Source organism: Panthera uncia, chromosome B1, assembly GCF_023721935.1.
Source record: "Panthera uncia isolate 11264 chromosome B1, Puncia_PCG_1.0, whole genome shotgun sequence".
Taxonomy (NCBI): Eukaryota; Metazoa; Chordata; class Mammalia; order Carnivora; family Felidae; genus Panthera; species Panthera uncia.
Genome location: NC_064811.1, coordinates 175,311,593 through 175,329,312, shown reverse-complemented (window position 1 = coordinate 175,329,312; position 17,720 = coordinate 175,311,593).

Here is a 17,720-nt window from a genome sequence, read left to right as displayed (position 1 = left end):
AACTCCCAGGTAGGAGTTGCTATAAGGGAGAGGAAGGAATCAAAGATAAGCAGCAGAACTGTAGCCTCCAGAGACTGGTAGACCAATGGTAGCGCTAGGACAGCTAGGGAAGTCAGGACATTGAGTTTGCGGTCTCTTGACCCTGGCACGTGTGGCAGCCATCCAGGGAAAGAAGGTATCCTGCCAGCTGTGGTGTTTGGAGCCATAGGAGAATTGAAGGAGGTTGGAGGAATATGAAGAGATGATCTGAAAAGGTGAAGGGCTGGGGCGCCTGGGTGGCTCGGTCGGTTAAGCGTCTGACTTTGGCTCAGGTCACGATCTCTCAGTTGGTGAGTTCAAGCCCCGCGTCGGGCTCTGTGCTGACAGCTCGGAGCCTGGCGCCTGCTTCGGAATCTGTGTCTCCCTCTCTCTCTGCCCCTCCCCCTGCTCGTGCTCTGTCTCTCTCTGTCTCTCAAAAAATGAATAAATGTTAAAAAGGAAAAAAAAAAGAAAAAGAAAAGAAAAGGTGAAGGGTGGGCAAACACAGTAATCTAGAAGAGGCTGTGGAGAAAAGGAGTAAGGACCCTCTCTTAGAGACTTTCTTAAACCCAGGGCAGTGTGAAGAGATGTCTCCTGGAGAGAACAGCCAGGGAGATGACATGAAAGGAATTCAGGTTGCGGGAAATTGTGTGAGCTGGAGAGTGTCTGAGACCAGCTTAAACTCTTAGTCACTCTGTTCACAACAGCAGGAGTTTCCAGTGGACCCCATGGAAGGAGAAAATCGGGTGTGAGGAAAATGAGATGGGAAAGGTGGGCTTGAGAGGGCTGTGAGTAGGGAAAAGGGCATTGGACTGGGGGGAAGAAGGTGGCCGCAGATGAGGTAGGGTGGAATCCCTGGGAACCATGGGCACGTGCTGGGCCTGCCTCGGTGGCATCTGGGGTCCCAAAACCACCACGGAGGAGACTGGGAAGGTAAGGAGGCAAGGAAAAGGTCTTCTGGAAATTTGCTGTGAGGAGCTCATCTGAGTTCTCTCCATCCTGCTGGAAAATGATGTTCTCAGCAAGCCAGTCAAAGGTTGGTTTAGCAAGCATACACAACCCCATTCCACCCCTTGGTTCTCCCTGACTTACAATTAGCTCTTTGGGTTGCCATCCCAGCTTAACCTCTTTCTTCTCTGAAGTGCGGAAATCCAAGTAATCTTACCAGTTAACCCCTGTCCTGTGATTATGGCATCACATCCTTGTGTCCCGGCTTTTTCAAAAAACCTTTTCCAACATCCCATTCTCCCCCGACTAATGTCCTAGGCAACTCTTCACAGGATAAAACATTCTAAATAATTTACAGTATCATATTCCAAGCACTGAATAGATTCCCCCCCCCAAATTGAAAGCTATTATTTAAATAACTGCAGGATGTCAGAATCTCAAACCACATGGGACTGGGAGCCAAGGGTGCAAGATTGTTATGATCTTCCTTTGTGCCCAAGTGCCACAGAGCTCAGATGTCAGGTGTTGAAGTAGGAAAACACTTTATTGTTTGCCTTTTTTAACATAAATACAGTTAGATGTGCATCCATTGACGGATACCTTATTGCAAGCCTCAGTTTTTCAAAATGTCACTTACAGATTGAACTGTGTTCCCCCACACCCCCCAAAAAGATGTATTGAAGTCCTAACCCCAGTTTCTCAGAATTTGGAAGTAGGGTCCGTAAAGAGGTAACCAAGTCAAAGTGAGGTCATTAGGGTGGTTCCCAACCCAAAGTAACCGATGTCCTTACAAAAAGGAGGAAAGAGACAGGCTCCCAAAAAAGGAATATAGTGTGAAAACACAATGGGAGAAGAGACCATGTGACCACGTTGATGAATCTGGAAGCTGAGGGAGGCCAAGAACCGGCAGCATACAACAGAAGCTAAAAGAGACAAGGGAAGGTTTTCCCCCAGAGCCGTCAGAGAGAGACTGGCTCTTGCCTCCACCTTGATCTCAGACTTCTAGCCTCTAGGCAATAAACTTGCGTTGTTTTAAGCCTCCAGGTTTTTGGTACTTTGTTACAACAGCCTGAGGAAAATAATACGGTTACCAAAATGAAAACGTTCCCCTGAACGAACGATAGACACTACTGCTTCCAGACGGAAGAGAAAGATTTTTCAAAAATCAGCTCCAGAGAGCATGACACACAGGAGACATGGTAATTAATGCCCCCTACATATGTAATGCCAGACAGTTCTCTGTATTAAGGTCAGTGTCCTTTCGTTCAACCTGCCCTGTGAAGAGAATGGTCATTCTTTCATTGATGGCTCCCTCTTTCTCCGGTTTCAGGTTCTATGGTTAGGAGAAAGTCCTGGTTCCTTACCCGAGCTGGCGTTTGCATGGTTAAGAAACTCATTACCTCTGCACCCAGGGAGTGTGAATGAAGATGTACCTCAAAGCCCATCAGGGGGGTGTTCTGGGTCCACATACACTTCCAGAGATGTCATTAATGGACAGGAGAGATAATCCATGTCTAATCCTTCAAGGATAAATGGAGGCACAGAGGTCCTAAATGACTAACATGACTTGCCCAAGGTCTCCTAAGACATTTCAAAATACTGTTCTGAGCTTTCAAGGTTGTTTGGTTTAAAAAAAAATTTTTTTAACTTTTATTTATTTTTGAGACAGAGAGAGAGAGAACATGAACAGGAAGGGTCAGAGAAAGAGGGAGACACAGAATCCGAAACAGGCTCCAGGATCTGAGCTGTCAGCACAGAGCCCGACGTGGGGCTCGAACCCACAGACTGCGAGATCATGACCTGAGCCGAAGTCGGACGCTTAACCAACTGAGCCACCCAGGCGCCCCTAGGTTGTTTGGTTTTAATGTGGATTGTGAGTTAAGGATGTGAAAATGAGAACTATTTGAGGAATTAATTCATAACTCCCACTGCTTCTCTTTCTGACTGAGCTGGAGCCAGGGTTAGAAAGAAGCAGAATATTCTACATTAGGAAGGGTCACAAAGAAAAAAACAAGCCCATTTGAAAGACCTGCTTGGTTAAAACCTCCTAATGATACAGCTACCATGGAAAACAGGTTAACGGTTTCCTACAAAGTTAACCATAAATTTCTCACGTGGCCCAGGAATTCCACTCTTAGATATCTACCTCGAAGTAGAACTAGGTACACACGAAAACTGGTGCACAAATGTTCACACTGCATAACAGCTAAAGAGTAGAAACAACCCAGATGTCCATCAACTGGTGAATGAATAAATATGCAGTCTGTCCATATGCTGAAATACTATTCAGTAATAAAAAGATTAAATGCTGATACATGTGGCAACACGGATGGAGCTCAGAAAGGTTATGCTAACTGAAAGAAGCCAGACAAAAGATTACTTACTGTGTGATTCCATTTATATGAAATATCCAGAAGAAATAACTTGATAGAGACAGAAAGTAGACTAGCAGCTGCCTGGGGTGGGGGGTGGGAATGGGGTATGGGAGCGAGGGATCACTGTCAATGGGTATGGGGGGATCTTACTCCAATGACGGAAGTGTTCTGAAACTAAACTGTAAATCATGATTGCACAACTTGAAACACTGAGTAAAAATTGTTGAATTACATGCTTAAAATGGTTGAACTTTATGGTATGTAAACTATACCTCAATGAAGCTGTTCATGAAAAGAGAAAGAACGGAGTATCATTGAGCCTTAAAAGTGATGGCAAGTCTAACACCTGCTACACCACGGATGAACCTTCAGGACTTTATGCCAAGTGGAATAAGCCAGTCACAAAAGGAAAATTGCTGGATTCCACTTTAGCTGAGGTCCCTAGAGTAGTCAAATCCATAGAGACAGCAAGCAGAATGGTGGTTGCTGAGGAGGGGAGTGGTGCGAGTGGGGAAGTATTGTTTAGAGGGTGCAGTTTCCCTTTGGGAAGATGAAAAAGTTCTGGAAATGGATGGTGTGATGGATTCATAATGTGAATGTGCTTAGTGCCAGGGAACTGCACATTTTAAAAAAGTTAAAATGGCACCTTTTATGTTGTGTATATTTTATACAATTGAGAGAGAGATTGAGAGAAACGCCTATGTCTCTGTAAGCAAACTGCCTGTTTCTGAAAGATGAAACAGGTCTGAAACATCTCATGTTATCTTTAAGTCACTGAGCCTTAGTCATTCAGAAGACCATCAGTTTTTAAACTCCTGTAGGAAAGAGATCGATTCATAATTCTATGAAGTCACAGAAACTCCAGGCCTATTGCTGCCTGATAAATCATGGATGAGAAAACATCACATGCTTTCCTGTTCAACCATCTCACCGTTGGACATCCTTCTCCCCTTGCCTCGCCCAAGGCAGCTTCGGGTTTGCCTTTTACTAGGTCAGTAGGCTTGTGAATGTCCTGACCTCTGCGTTGTTTTTGTGACATTACCTCTGGGACCCAGTAATCATTCTCCAAACCCAGCCATGTGAATGTCATTACACGGATCGTATCTTAGGGGCTGTCACTTGCAAAGGTAAGCCAGTGCTCTGAATCAAATTTGCCTGAGGAATGTTCAATGGAAGGAAAAAAAAAAAAGCTTCTATTTATCTAAAAAGGACGCGTCATTTGCCACCTGCTGTAAAGTTTTATAAGCATGTTGAAAAACAAAATGTTTCCTTTGCCTATTCCCCTTAAAGTGGTCTTTTCTCTTCCCCCCCTTTTTTTATGGTTCTCATAGGAAACATACCCTAAGAGGATTGAAAGCCAATTTTTTGGACTCTTAAAGCATTTTACTAATAACCAGCATTGGCCCTTTCTAGGAGTAAAATCCCATTTGGATACAGCACAACTGTATAAGATGTAACTCTGAGGACATCTTATTTCTCTCCATGTTCTACCGTGTTGTGAGACCAAAAATACTTTTACCCACTTCCTCCTTTCATGTTTCTGAGAGCATGAATTGAGTGACAGGACAGATGGTGCGTGATTTCTGTGCTGGGTGGGGTGGGACGGGATGACAAGGGGGAGCAAATAAACCTTCTCATCTAGGACCTGTAGATACGTGCCCCCTTCCTTCAATTTCAGGCCCGCGATATGTAATTGATGTGGATTATCTATAACTTAACTATCCAACCCCAGGGCGTCCTACAAACACTGGCTCTTATTAGCAAATTACTTCTCCCCAAGTCATAATGTCGTAGAATTAGCATTTTCACGTGGGGAAGACTTGCATAGTCAGAACAGTCAATAATCAAGTATAGAAGACTGGGGGTGGGGGGCAGGGAGTGGCTTATTTATTTTTCGGATGCCCTGTTTAAACTCCCAGACAGCATTGCCCACAATATCGCCCTTGCTGTACTTTGTGGAGTCAGGGTAACCTGCTTGTGGATTTACAGCCCTAACTGGTTTCTGACATCTAGAAATGGTGGCTGAGAGGCTCCCAGAAGGAGGCTTGGTAGAATGTCCTGTGGTCACAGAAGGTAGCAGAGTCACCAAGCTTTGCAGTGACCAATGAATGGGGGAAGGGGACCACCGACCATCCCGTGTCTAGAAAGGGGGAGGGGAGAAAACCTCCAACTAATTTACTGGAAAGCCCCAGGCCTTGTTAAGGAGGCTTTAGGATAATAGCTCTTTTGACTGTTCAGTTTTTTTCCCCTTTTAGAAGTGGCAGTGGTGGCTGGCAGAGAGAGCCATGGAGAGAGCAGGGCAGGAAAGGGGTCAAAAGACACGTGATGGGGCTGATTAACAAGTAGGCTTTTTAAGCAGTGGCCAGGGGACACCTGCAGCTCTTCTAGACTTGCTTGCCCAGTAGGGGTTGTTTGAATGAGAAAACAGCTTCCAAAAAGATGTAACACAAGAGCATAAAAGGAAAAAGAAAAAATGTGCATTTGTGAGATGAAGGAATTGTAGAGTTTTATCCCTGATTCTTCTCTAAAGAAACCTTTTATTATCTAATATTCTCATCAGTAGGTCAAGGCTCACAAGATGAGGAGAAAGGGCTCATCACCAGGGCACTGTGCTGGTGTTTTCCTCAAAAAGGAATTTGCTTTCAAACAGACATGCATTCACTAATCTCTTTTCTTAAAAAGAGAGAGAGAGAGAGAGAGAGAGAGAGAGAGAGAGAGAGAAAGACAAGAAAGAAAGAAAGAAAACCACAAACACAAAATCTCTTCCAACTCAGCTGACTGAGTCCGAGTGGGGATGACAGCAGCATTCACTTGCATGATCCCACAGAGCTAGTGTCCAGAATGAAAATAAATGTGACTTTTCAAATCAGGGCATAGTGTTGCTTTGTTTGTAATTCAATTAAAGAACAGGCATTACAATGTTATTGTATGACAGGGGAGATAATGAAGACATCCACATCTTTTGGGCTGCAATAAAGCAACACCTGTACTTGACAGATTGGCATCAGTATCTTAAGAAAGCCAGAAGGGGACAGTTCCTGATTTCCAAGGGGCTGTTCTGAGTGTGGTGGGGGTGGAGGAGCAAAGGGACAAAATCCCCATACCTTCCAGAGTCAACCAGCTTAGCCCAGCTCTATACCAGATGGTTATGTTTCATATCTACTGATATTTCCTATAATTAATAAAGCCTTCCTTGATAAAAACCAATTGTGTGATTAGACAGACAGATAGATATGATCCATAGATCTATCTATCTGATATCTAACTCTCCCTATTGAGATACTAACTTGCCCAAGAAGGTCAGCCATTTAAATTTGGTTTTAGCCAGACTTGAAAGGAATTAAATGGAGTATCATCATTGCCACCTTTGGAAAGTCATCATTGCCACCATGATTCTGGAAGCAGGATTGGATGTTCCTACTTAGTGCTTTCACTGGCCTCAATTTCCTTGTCTGTAAAATAGTGATACCTTTCTCAAGCGGTTGCTTTAAAAATTAAGCAAGCTAAGTTATGTAAAATGCCTAGTTCAGAACCTGGTGTCTTCGGTCTTACTACGTTTGGGCTATTATAACAGAGTGCCATAAACAACAAACATTTATTTCTCACAGTTCTGGAGGCTGGGAAGTCTATGATCAAGGCACCAGCAGACTCCGTGTCTGGTGAGAGCCCACTTCCTGGTTCACAGAAGACTGTCTTTTTGCTGTGTCTTCATATGGTGGAAGGGGTGAAGGAGCTCTCTGGGGTCTATTTTATAAAGACACTCATCCCATTCAGGAGTGTTCCACTCTTAGGACCTAATCAGCTTCCAAAGATCCCACCTCCTAATACCATCACCTTGGGGGGAGGTTTCAATATATAAACTTTGGGGTGACCCAAACCATTAGTCTATAGTACCTGGAATACATTACACTCAATAAAGGATGGATGTTGTTAGAGCATTCATCAGAAAGTTAAATCTATTCATTCACTCATTCAGCACATTTTTATTGAGGACACACCCTGTGCCAGGCTCTAAGCAAGGCCTAGTGATACAGTGATGAGCTAAACAGATATGCTTCCTGACTTTCTGAACTGGGCAGGATAGTGGGAGTGGCTGGGAGGCAATGACACAGCCAAACAGAACCATGCATTTTTTTAATATTATATACCCTTCTTTAAAAAATTTTGTTTATTTACTTTCGAGAGAGAGAGAGAGAGAGCACGAGCGTGGGAGGGGCAGAGAGAGAAGGAGACACAGAATCTGAAGCATAGGCTCCAGGCTCTGAGCTGTCAGCACAGAGCCCAACATAGGGCTTGAACCCATGAACTGTGAGATCATGACCTGAGCCGAAGTCGGATGCTTAACCGACTGAATCACCCAGGCGCCCCTAAATTTTTTTTTTTATTGAAGTATAATTAACATACAGTATTTATTAGTTTCAGGTATAGGGACCATGCATTCTTTTTTTTTTTTTTTTAAGTTTTATTTATTTATTTTGAGAAAGACAGAGACAGTATGAGCAGGGGAGGGGCAGAGACAGAGGAAGAGAGAAAGAATCCCAGGCAGGCTCTACACTGTCAATGCAGAGCCAGACGTGGGGCTCGGACTCATGAAACTGCAAGCTCATGACCTGAGCAGAAATCAAGAGTTGGATGCTTAAATGACAGAGCCACCGAGGCGCCCCTAGGGACCATGCGTTCTTGATGGCAAATTGTGACAGGTGTTCTGAAGGGCAATACTTTATTAGGTCACAGAGCAGGGGACTCCACTTCCCAGAGAGTTAACGAGGTCTTCCTGATGACTCATATTGTGGCTGAGGTTGCAAGGATGGCGGGTGACCACTTGGAGAGTGAAGCATGACACGGAAGCGGGATGTGGGAAAGGGTATCTATTCTGTTGTGTTTCATTTCATGCTCTTGCAGGATCAGGATATTTATTGGTGTGAATTTGGAAGAACTAAATTCCAGCGCTTTTTCTGGCATCTGAGTTGTTACTCTCTGGCGTCACAGGGGATGCAGACAATGCAAAGGAGGGAGATTAAGGGGTTTTCAGGAAAGACACCTGGGTGAGGATAATGGAGGCAAATAGGAAGGCACCAATAGGATCCTGGGGTAAAGCCACGAAGCACTGAGCTGCGAGTCAGCAGAGCTGAATTCTGTTCCTGGCTAGGAGTTCTAGTTTACAGATGAGAAAACTGGGGTTCAAAAAGATTATGTATTCACCCAGGATATACCCCTAGTAGGTGGTGGAACTTAGACTACAATCCAGGCCTTTTTACCCCAGGTCTTTTGACTACAGCACAAATGGAAGATTTGAGAAAATAACTCCTAAGTTTCTTTAATAAAGTTCAATGTTATGAAAGATCCCTATAGTGTTTCCTTAACAGCATAACAGAAGAAGAAGATGAAGGAGAAGAAGGACAAGGAGGAGGAAGAGGAGAGAGAGGAAGAAGAAGAGGAAGGAGAAGAAGGAGAAAGAGAAGAAGTGTAAAGTAAGGTAAGCAAGGAGAGGAAAGAGAGACAGAAAGAAAAAGAGAAAGAAAAGAGAAAAGAAAAGAAGGGGAAAAAATCTTCAATTCTATTTATGACTTTTCAACTTTGGAATTTGTCCAATTTAATTATTTATAGATGCATTAAAATCCACATCAGAGTGTTCACCAGTCGAAGGTTTTGTCTCCATTTCACCGTAAGGGCAAACACTAGAAAGACATGGGACTTCTCCACCATATTATCATAATGGTTATTTCAGCCAATGCTTGGTTATTATCTGTGCCAAATGCAGGGCAAACTGTGGAGGCATGAACCCCACAGAGAGTTCCAAACCGTTCTGAGTCATTAGCTCCAATATCCTTGCAGCTCCGAAAGCAGCCAAGCTGGAGGTCTTTGCTAAGCTTCGTTCCCTTAACCTCTTTCCACGCTATTGTTTTAAGCCTATAGGTTAAGAAATCAAAGACAGTGCAAAGAAAGTTTACTTTGCCCTCAGGGTAGACAGCAAGTTAAATCACCAAGTTGAAATTAACATCTCAGTCTAGGCATTCCTTGTCCTTTTGTTACTGGCACCAAACCTATTTTTTTAAATGTTTATTTATTTTGAGAGAGGGGGGGGGGTGGGCAGAGGGAAAGGGAGAGACAGAATCCCAAGCAGGCTCCTCGCTGATAATGTGATGAGGAGGGGCTTGGTGTCACAAACTATAGATCATGACCTGAGCCAAAATCGAGGGTCGGACGCTTAGCCGACTGAACCGCTCAGGCGCCCCACTTGCAACAAACCTTCCTTTGGTTTCTCCAAGTGTGAGCCAAATATGCTTCTCCTTTGGCATTTCCTTATTCCCTAAACCACAGTGACTGAAGACACTGTTCTTCGTGCCCATGTCTGCTTCGGCTGCCCCCCCCCCCCCCCCCCCCCCAGCCGGCTGCCAGACACACTGTTTTTCTCTTTACATTTTTGTAAGAAATCTAAATGTCTTGTCATTTAAACATAATATCAAAGTCTCCAAGGTGTTTATTTCTGTTTCTCTATTAGAAGAAAGGGAGCATGATAAAAATCGTGCGCTGTCGTTCTCACAGAATTTCAATATTTTAAAACTAAAATGTTGCTAAGAGGCGCATCTCTCCCGCTCACCAAAAAACCTTAATTTAATAAAAAAAATGTTTAAAAAATTAGAATCTGGGGTGCCTGGTGGCTCAGTTGGTAGAGCGTGTGACTCTTGTTCTTGGAGTTGTCATTTTTTTTAATGTCTATTTTTGAGAGAGAGACACACACACACACAGAGCACAAGTGGGTGAGGGGCAGAGAGAGAGGGAGGCACAGAATCCAAAGCAGGCTCCAGGATCTGAGCTGTCAGCACAGAGCCCGATGCGGGGCTCAAACTCACAGACTGCAAGATCATGACCTGAGCCGAAGTCGGACTCTTTACTGACTGAGCCACTTAGGCGCCTGTTGAGGCCCATATTAAATGAGCTTAAAAAAAATAAAAAAGCAGAATCTCCTTTTTTTTTTTTTTTTTTTTTTTTTTTTGTGTGTGTGTGGAATAGACTCAGGACTGACTTTGGAACTTGTTATTAGTATTATGTAGAAATAGCTCCTGGGCTCTTTATGGAATAGAAAGTGACTAGAATTGAGATACTCTGAGGTGATTGATACACATACAAAAATAAACATCTATGAAAACAGCATGTTAATAGTAGACTTATTTTTATCCAATGTTATAGTAAAACAGAAAGATCTTCTCAACACTGGCCCCAAATTCCATTATTTAAGACTTTTCAAGAGGCATATCTAGGAATGTACAGACCAGAAAGTGCAGTGGCTTTCCAAGACCATAGAGAAAGAAAATAAGGGCAGTTCCTGTTAGCATACAAACTATTTCAAAGAAAACCAGATCCTTTTTTAAGCAGGAAATGACCTTATTTGGGGGATGAGGCCATTAGAAAACGTTTGTGTTCAGAAATGTATGTCATCTGCGTGTCATGAGATCCCCAGTCTAAGATATAACTCAAGACTGGCTACATTGGGTCCTATCATGGGAGAGTGATCTCATTTACTTAAGAAAAGAAAAGATATTGTTGCCCTTTGGGATGCTAATACTAGATCACCATACAGACACTTCCCTCATTTCTCTTAACAACCTATCAAGTGTGTATAAACTATGAGGTTATATAAAGTCTATATAGTTCCATAAGGTTTCCAACTACCTTGCAAAGTAATACTTAATTTACTTCTTCCAAATTCTGTCATTTTTCTACCTTCAAAGGATAATTCGACTTCCTCTTTGGGCTCTGGGGAAGCAGTTCATACTCTCTCACCACTCTGATTTCCTCAAATCTCTCTGGGTCTTTCCCTAAGCTTCCATAGACCAGTGCACTGTAGACATGCCTCCTTAAATCTGTCCTCAGTTGACAGATGCATTCACCCTACGGATGAGTTTTTCCTTCCATATTTTTTATTTTAATCAGTTCCACCTATAAAGCTCTTTACTCACCCCGCCGCCTCCATCTAAATTCTATTCATCTTGCAAAGTTCATTTTGAGGTCATTGCCCCCACACCTCGTTCTTCTTGTTCTCCACCTGTGACCTCCTATATCATTTATATTGGTCCCCCTTCATTACTTCCACACCTTGTTTCATTGTTCTTCCCCATTTTACAGTTTTCTTTCTTGCTCTTGCCTTGTCAGTCAGCCCAAAGGTCAGAAACCCCGATTTACACTCATTTTACATCCCTCTTAACCTGTAGGAGTGAGCTTTCCATGTAAGAGGAGCCATATGTGTGTTTTAGAGTCTTTGATGGTTTCCCTGCCAATCTTTGCCAAGAATATAATCAGTCTAAGTCTGTCCTCTTGAGTTTATTCTCTACCTGGATCGTTCTGTTGCTGTCTATGCACACAGGATGCCTGAGAGAACAGCAGAAGCTTGTGATTTTAATATAAAGAAGCAGAAAAGGGATTCAGTGGATTAGCATGCTGGTAGATGAATACTGTGCAGTGGACAGATTTCATGGAGACATCTAAGAATTCCATGATATCTTTGTGTGAAAGAAGGAAAAATAAATTGTGTTGAATCCAAGTCATTTCTGGGTCCTGAAACAATTATTACTCGTTCTAAGTTAATCCACTGGCCTTCTGGATTTTATATACTGTATCAATCTCATAGGCTTGTCCTGCCACCATGGCCGATGTTCACGGTGCTGATAACAGCCCAGGTTCTCTGCCCTGGCCAAGCCCACCACACACACCTGGTTCACATCACCACTTTTCTGAGCCAGGGGCCTCATCTGTCCCTTACACAGTCTCTAACATTACAAGCCCAGTGCTAAGCCGACAGCAAAGTGATGGGTTGCCAAAAAAAGTCGGTACAATCTTAGCACCATTGCAGTGTTGGGTGATGGGCTACTGGGCAGAGCTAAGACCTAGCAGAGCCAAGGAGTCTGGACACTGCTGATGAGAAACAGTAAGAGCCTGGAAGCTGTATCACCCAGAAAAGAAGGTTTCATGGAAAGGGGGAGCAGCAGGATTAAATCCACCTATATATGATAGAGGGTAATATGGAAGTAGGTCTTTGTGTAGACGAAAGCTAGGACTCGTGAGGGTAAATTATAAGGAGGCTCAGTAAGTTTATGGATGCGGACAGCAAGTTCCCAACACTGGTAAAATGTATGGACTTGAGTTCAGATAATTAACCAAGATTTTATGGAAGAGGGGCACCTGGGTGGCTCAGTCGGTTGGGCGTCCGACTTCGGCCCAGGTTGTGATCTCACGGCCCGTGAGTTCGAGCCCTGCGTCGGGCTCTGTGCTGACTGCTCGGAGCCTGGAGCCTGCTTCGGAGTCAGTGTCTCCCTCTCTCTCTGACCCTCCCTCGTTCATGCTCTGTCTCTCTCTGTCTCAAAGATAAATAAATGTTTTTTTAAAAAAAAGATTTTATGGAAGAGCTTCCTGCATTGCATGGGGCTAAAAAGTAGGCGCTTCCTGATGCTGTATACAAATTACTCTAACTCTGAGATCCTTTGAGTGTTATTACAATTTTCAATTAACTTATGTCTTTTCATGGGATGTAGTCACTGTAAACAAATAAGATTCCAGCTTCTGATATGAAGATAAATCAAGATTTCATGCAAGGGCAGGACTTAGAAGGTGGGGGTGGTGCATGGGAAGGTTTGCCCAATATCGGTCTTGATATCTTCCTTGGAGTAGTTTTTCTTGAGAACATGGTGGTTATGCAGAAGGCAATACTGACTTTCTTCCCTCCTTCCCAGTATACCACTCGATACATTAACCAGATTTAAGGTATTTGAAAACCTCTAAAAGTTTGAAAAACACCGATCAGTTGCTTTAAATGTGTCCAGCCTTCTTTTCATGTCAACTTACAACAGATAGGAGTGGCAAATAATTAAACTTTTGGGGGGGATTGTTCTTTGGAGAAAAAGTGCCATTTGCTATTTTTATACATACTATCACATTTATTCTCTAAATTAATTCCATCAGAGAAGCATCAGTATTCCAATTTTACAGTGGACAGAGTTGGGGAAAGCAAGATGCTTACACAAGTTCACACACCCATCAAGTTGTGGAGCTTGTCTCTGAATCTAGGCCAGCGCCAGCCATATATCCTGCATACTCTGGGAAGACAGAAGGCAACGTTTAGAGATGCCCCTTACTTCCGAAAAGAATGGCTTGGCTTTAGAAGGATACAGCAGTATTTGCTTAGCAGACAAGAACTCCCGCTTTGGCACTGATGTGAGGTTGACTATCACCCCTGGTCTCTAGAGTGCCCTTCAGCAAGTTCATTCATTTCTCTAGGTCTCTGTATCCTTGTTTGACAAATGGGAGTGCTGATAGTACCTTCCTCGTGGGATGTGATTAATAGTAAATGAAAGAACACGTAGAAAGCACCTAGCATAGCATGAACATAGAAAGTTAAGTTCCAGACATTATGAAGAACATATTCTTTTTCACCTTATAGCTCTCTACTCAGAAGGTTGCTGGTGAGGGTCAGAAGACATTAGTGTAGAGCTAAGTTATAGGGAAACAGCAGAGGAGAGAGAGACAGGACAAGCAGATTGTGCCTTGGAAGTTAAGTTTATCTGGTAACAGTAGCACTCTTACTGGCTGTAATGGATTCCTCTGTAAAAGGAATCCTCTCCCTACCTCTCCCTCAGTGCCTCACACAGTGCTCACATGCTCACTGTCCCATTCACTCAGGTAGATGGTCTCATTTGGAGGAAGAAAAGAGCACACCGCTTAGAAAAGGCAGTAATTCACCACTTACACAAAGTACAGACTGGGGTGATAAACAGTTTGGTGATCATGATGAATGGTATTGTTCCCAGGACCTCAAAGCAAAGTACAGACTACACTCACGATGAAGGCAACAGTAGGTCAGAGCTGCACGAATGACTTAGACACATTCCCCTGTGGGAAGACCCCATTTTGCAGAGAAAAAAGCAGATGCAAAACTCCGAGCCAATAAGGGGCATGCTTGGCACCGGGAAAGGAAATGTTTAAATTATATTCCGGAGGTAATTCAGTAGCTCGAGCTACCGGTGATGCAATTTGAGGTGTTCCCTTCCATCGGAAAGACCTAGATGCTCTTATATTTCTTTCGACGCCCCCTTCCCACCTGTCAAACCTCTTATTTCACTTCCCTTCACCTTCTTACAGTAACTGGGATTTAACCATACTGTTTCTGCTAACAGTGCCTGCCTTGTAATCCAATTGTAACTTGGGCTGGCACTTAAAGTGACACATCGCTGTCCCCGAAGCTCCTTTGCTAACTTAGGAGCAGCGCCCCTGACTTTTGTAGCTTTTCAAGGCAAATGAGAAACATGCCTTATTTATTTTATTCATTCATTCATTCATTCATTCATTCATTTTATTTAATTTATTATTTGCCTCTCCACTCTACCTTCTTGAGTTGCAGTCCAGGCATAGAAAGAGGGCAACCAAACTCACTCGGATGACGTGCTTTTAGTGCCCTTCTGAAGCCAGAATGAGAATGAGGCTCCTCTTCCTGGGGGACCATGCCTGCAGCATCTTCGTGCAGCAAGGTTAACACTGACTTGATGTTTTCAACCTTCAAATAGATAGGAAGAAGGTTTGATAAATAAACCCAGGCACTGGCAAACTCGGCAGAAGTATTGAGAATTGGGTGGAGAACAGGGCTTGCCCTCTGCTGCTTCCCTTCCTTCTCCTTTCTGCTCACCTGAGGTCTGGGAGAGCATGCAGGGTCAGTAAGGCTTTCAGAATTGCCCTTCTTCATTTTCCAGGAATCGTGGTCTTTCTCTCCCTCCGGACACTTGCACGATCATACACCTCTTTCTCGGAAGTCACATTTAGTGAGGCGTAATTTCTATATAGTAAATTCACCCTTTTTAGGTATTGCAGATCTACGAATCTTGGCAAACACCTGCAGTCTTGTGACCACCACCACAATCAGGATACAGAATACTTTCATCACCCCAAAAAGTTTCTTCATACCCCTTTGGAGTCAACCCCTTCCTGCCATCTCTAGCCCCTGGCAATCGCTCATCTGTCCCTCTAGTTTTGCCTTCTCTGGAATATCATATTAGGAGAATCATACACCACGTAGTATTTTGTGTCCGGCTTCTTTCACTTAGTGTAAGGCTTTTGAGATATATCCGTGTAGCTCCATGTAGTAGCAATTTGTTCTTTTTTTTTTTTTTTTTTTACTTCTAAGTAGTATTCCATGACATGGATATTCGAAAATTTGTTTACCCATCCACCAGGAGATGGATATTTGATTAGTTTGTGCATTTTGGTGATTTTGAATGGAAATTGATTTCAAAAGGTTTTTTTTTTTTTGCAAGTTAGGTCAATATTGTTTTTTAGTAACTTACCATAACTTACTCATGTAACAATTAGCAACTATACTTTCGGTTTGATTTGATACTAAGAAATTATCTTTTAGGGTGCCTGGGTGGCTCAGTTGGTTAAGCAGCTAACTTCGGCTCAGGTCATGCATGATCTCATGGTTTGTGAGTTCTACCCCACGGCAGGCTCTGTCCTGACAGCTGGAGCCTGGAGTCTGCCTCGGATTCTGTGTCTCCCTCTCTCTCTGCCCCTCTGCTGCTCATGCTCTGTCTCTCTCTCTCTCTCCCTCTCAAAAATTAAACATTAAAAGAAAAATTTTTAAAAAAGAAATTATCTTTTGCCTTTTCAGCTGAAGCATTTGTTCCAAAATATGATCATAACCAGGGCAGGCTGGCCATGGGAACTTGTCACAGATGTTTCAACAGGCAGTCTTCTTTCTGTACTTGCCATTCAAGGCCTATGACTTTCCACTTGGAGAGCAGAGCACTACCTCTTATCCCTATCTGAACAGGCAAATGTACTGCTGGCCAAAGGGACTGAGAAGGTGGCCATTATAGCTGCCCAAGGTCCAGCAGTCCCTTTTGCAATAAGGCCATGATGTCAATAATTGTATGTGAACGGATTGTCAAGTTCCTCCATAGGAAACTAGGGGCTCAACTTTAATTCTTCAAACTCTGTTACATATTGAAAATTTCATACCTGAGAAGGAAGAAGAGCAGTACCTATAAAGACATCAAATTGCCAAGATGTGTTAAATGCTGATTTATCATATAGCTAATGCACTTAAAATGGAATTTGTGTTTTAGATACATTCGCCTCAGGCATCATAGTGTTACAACATGCCGTGGTATTGTGGTATCATGTTGCAAAACTATCCCTGTTGAAACTTCCCTCTCTCTCTAACCTCCTTCTTTTCCCAGAAAGGGGGGGGGGGGGGAGAGAAAAAGGGGTTAGGGAGTGGAGAAGAAGGAAGTAGAAAACTTAGGTCTTAATACAGCAGTTTTTATCTTAGAATCTCAAAAGTTGTTTTCAGAATCAACCCGCTTGCCAGCATCAACCTGACTGCCAGGACAGGGGAAACTAGGGAGGAAGTAGAAAGAATTTTTGTGGAGAACCACAATGTGGTGGTTAATTTCATGTGTCAACTTGGCTGGGCCATGGGTTACCCAGATATTTGGTCAAACATTATTCGGGATGTTTCTGCTGAAAATATTTTTTGAATGAGATTAACATTTAAATTTGTGGACTGTGAGTAGAGTGTATTACTTCCATAATGCCGGTGGGCCCCGTCCAGTCAGTTGAGGCCTGAATAGAACACAGTCTTGACCTCAGGAACAAGAAGAAATTCTGCCAGCCGACTGCCTCTGGATTTGAACTGCAACTTTGCCCCTGAGTCTCCAGCCTGCCATGCAGATTTTCGATTTATCATACTTCCACAATTACAGGGGCCAATTCCTTAAAATCTCTCTCTCTCCCAACCCCTTCTCTTTCCACACACACACACACACACACACACACACACACACACACATCCTGTTGGTTCTGTTTCTCTGGAGAACCTTGACTAACACACACCACAAGTCAGTGGCAGATTGAGTGCAGTGGTTGATGACAGAGGCTCTGGAGCCAATTATCTGACCTCAAATGAAGGCTCTGTCAATCATCAGCTGGGTTCAGTTTCCTCATCTGGGAGGCAAGTCTACTCCCCTTGTGGAAATGTGAAGGCACAAGGGCTCTAGGAACCCAGCTGCAATCATCATTATAATTAATATCTGAGTCCGAGTGGCACTTCTTTAAAAATTGGCCCAGGTTTGCAAAGAAATGTACTGTTTCTAGAAGCCTTGAATATGGCAGTGTTCACAAGTTTTGGGATGATGGAACAGTTATATCTAGGTAAGCCTTTCTATCAAGATTTATCTACTTGTTATCAAGTACTTACAATGCAGAGTTTTACCTAAATTCAATCCACCAAACAAACACACAGTGAACATTATTATCCCAATTTTATAGGTAAAGAAACAGGCAGAGAGGTGAAGAATGTCACCTGAGGTCACACAATAAGGCAATAGCACAGAC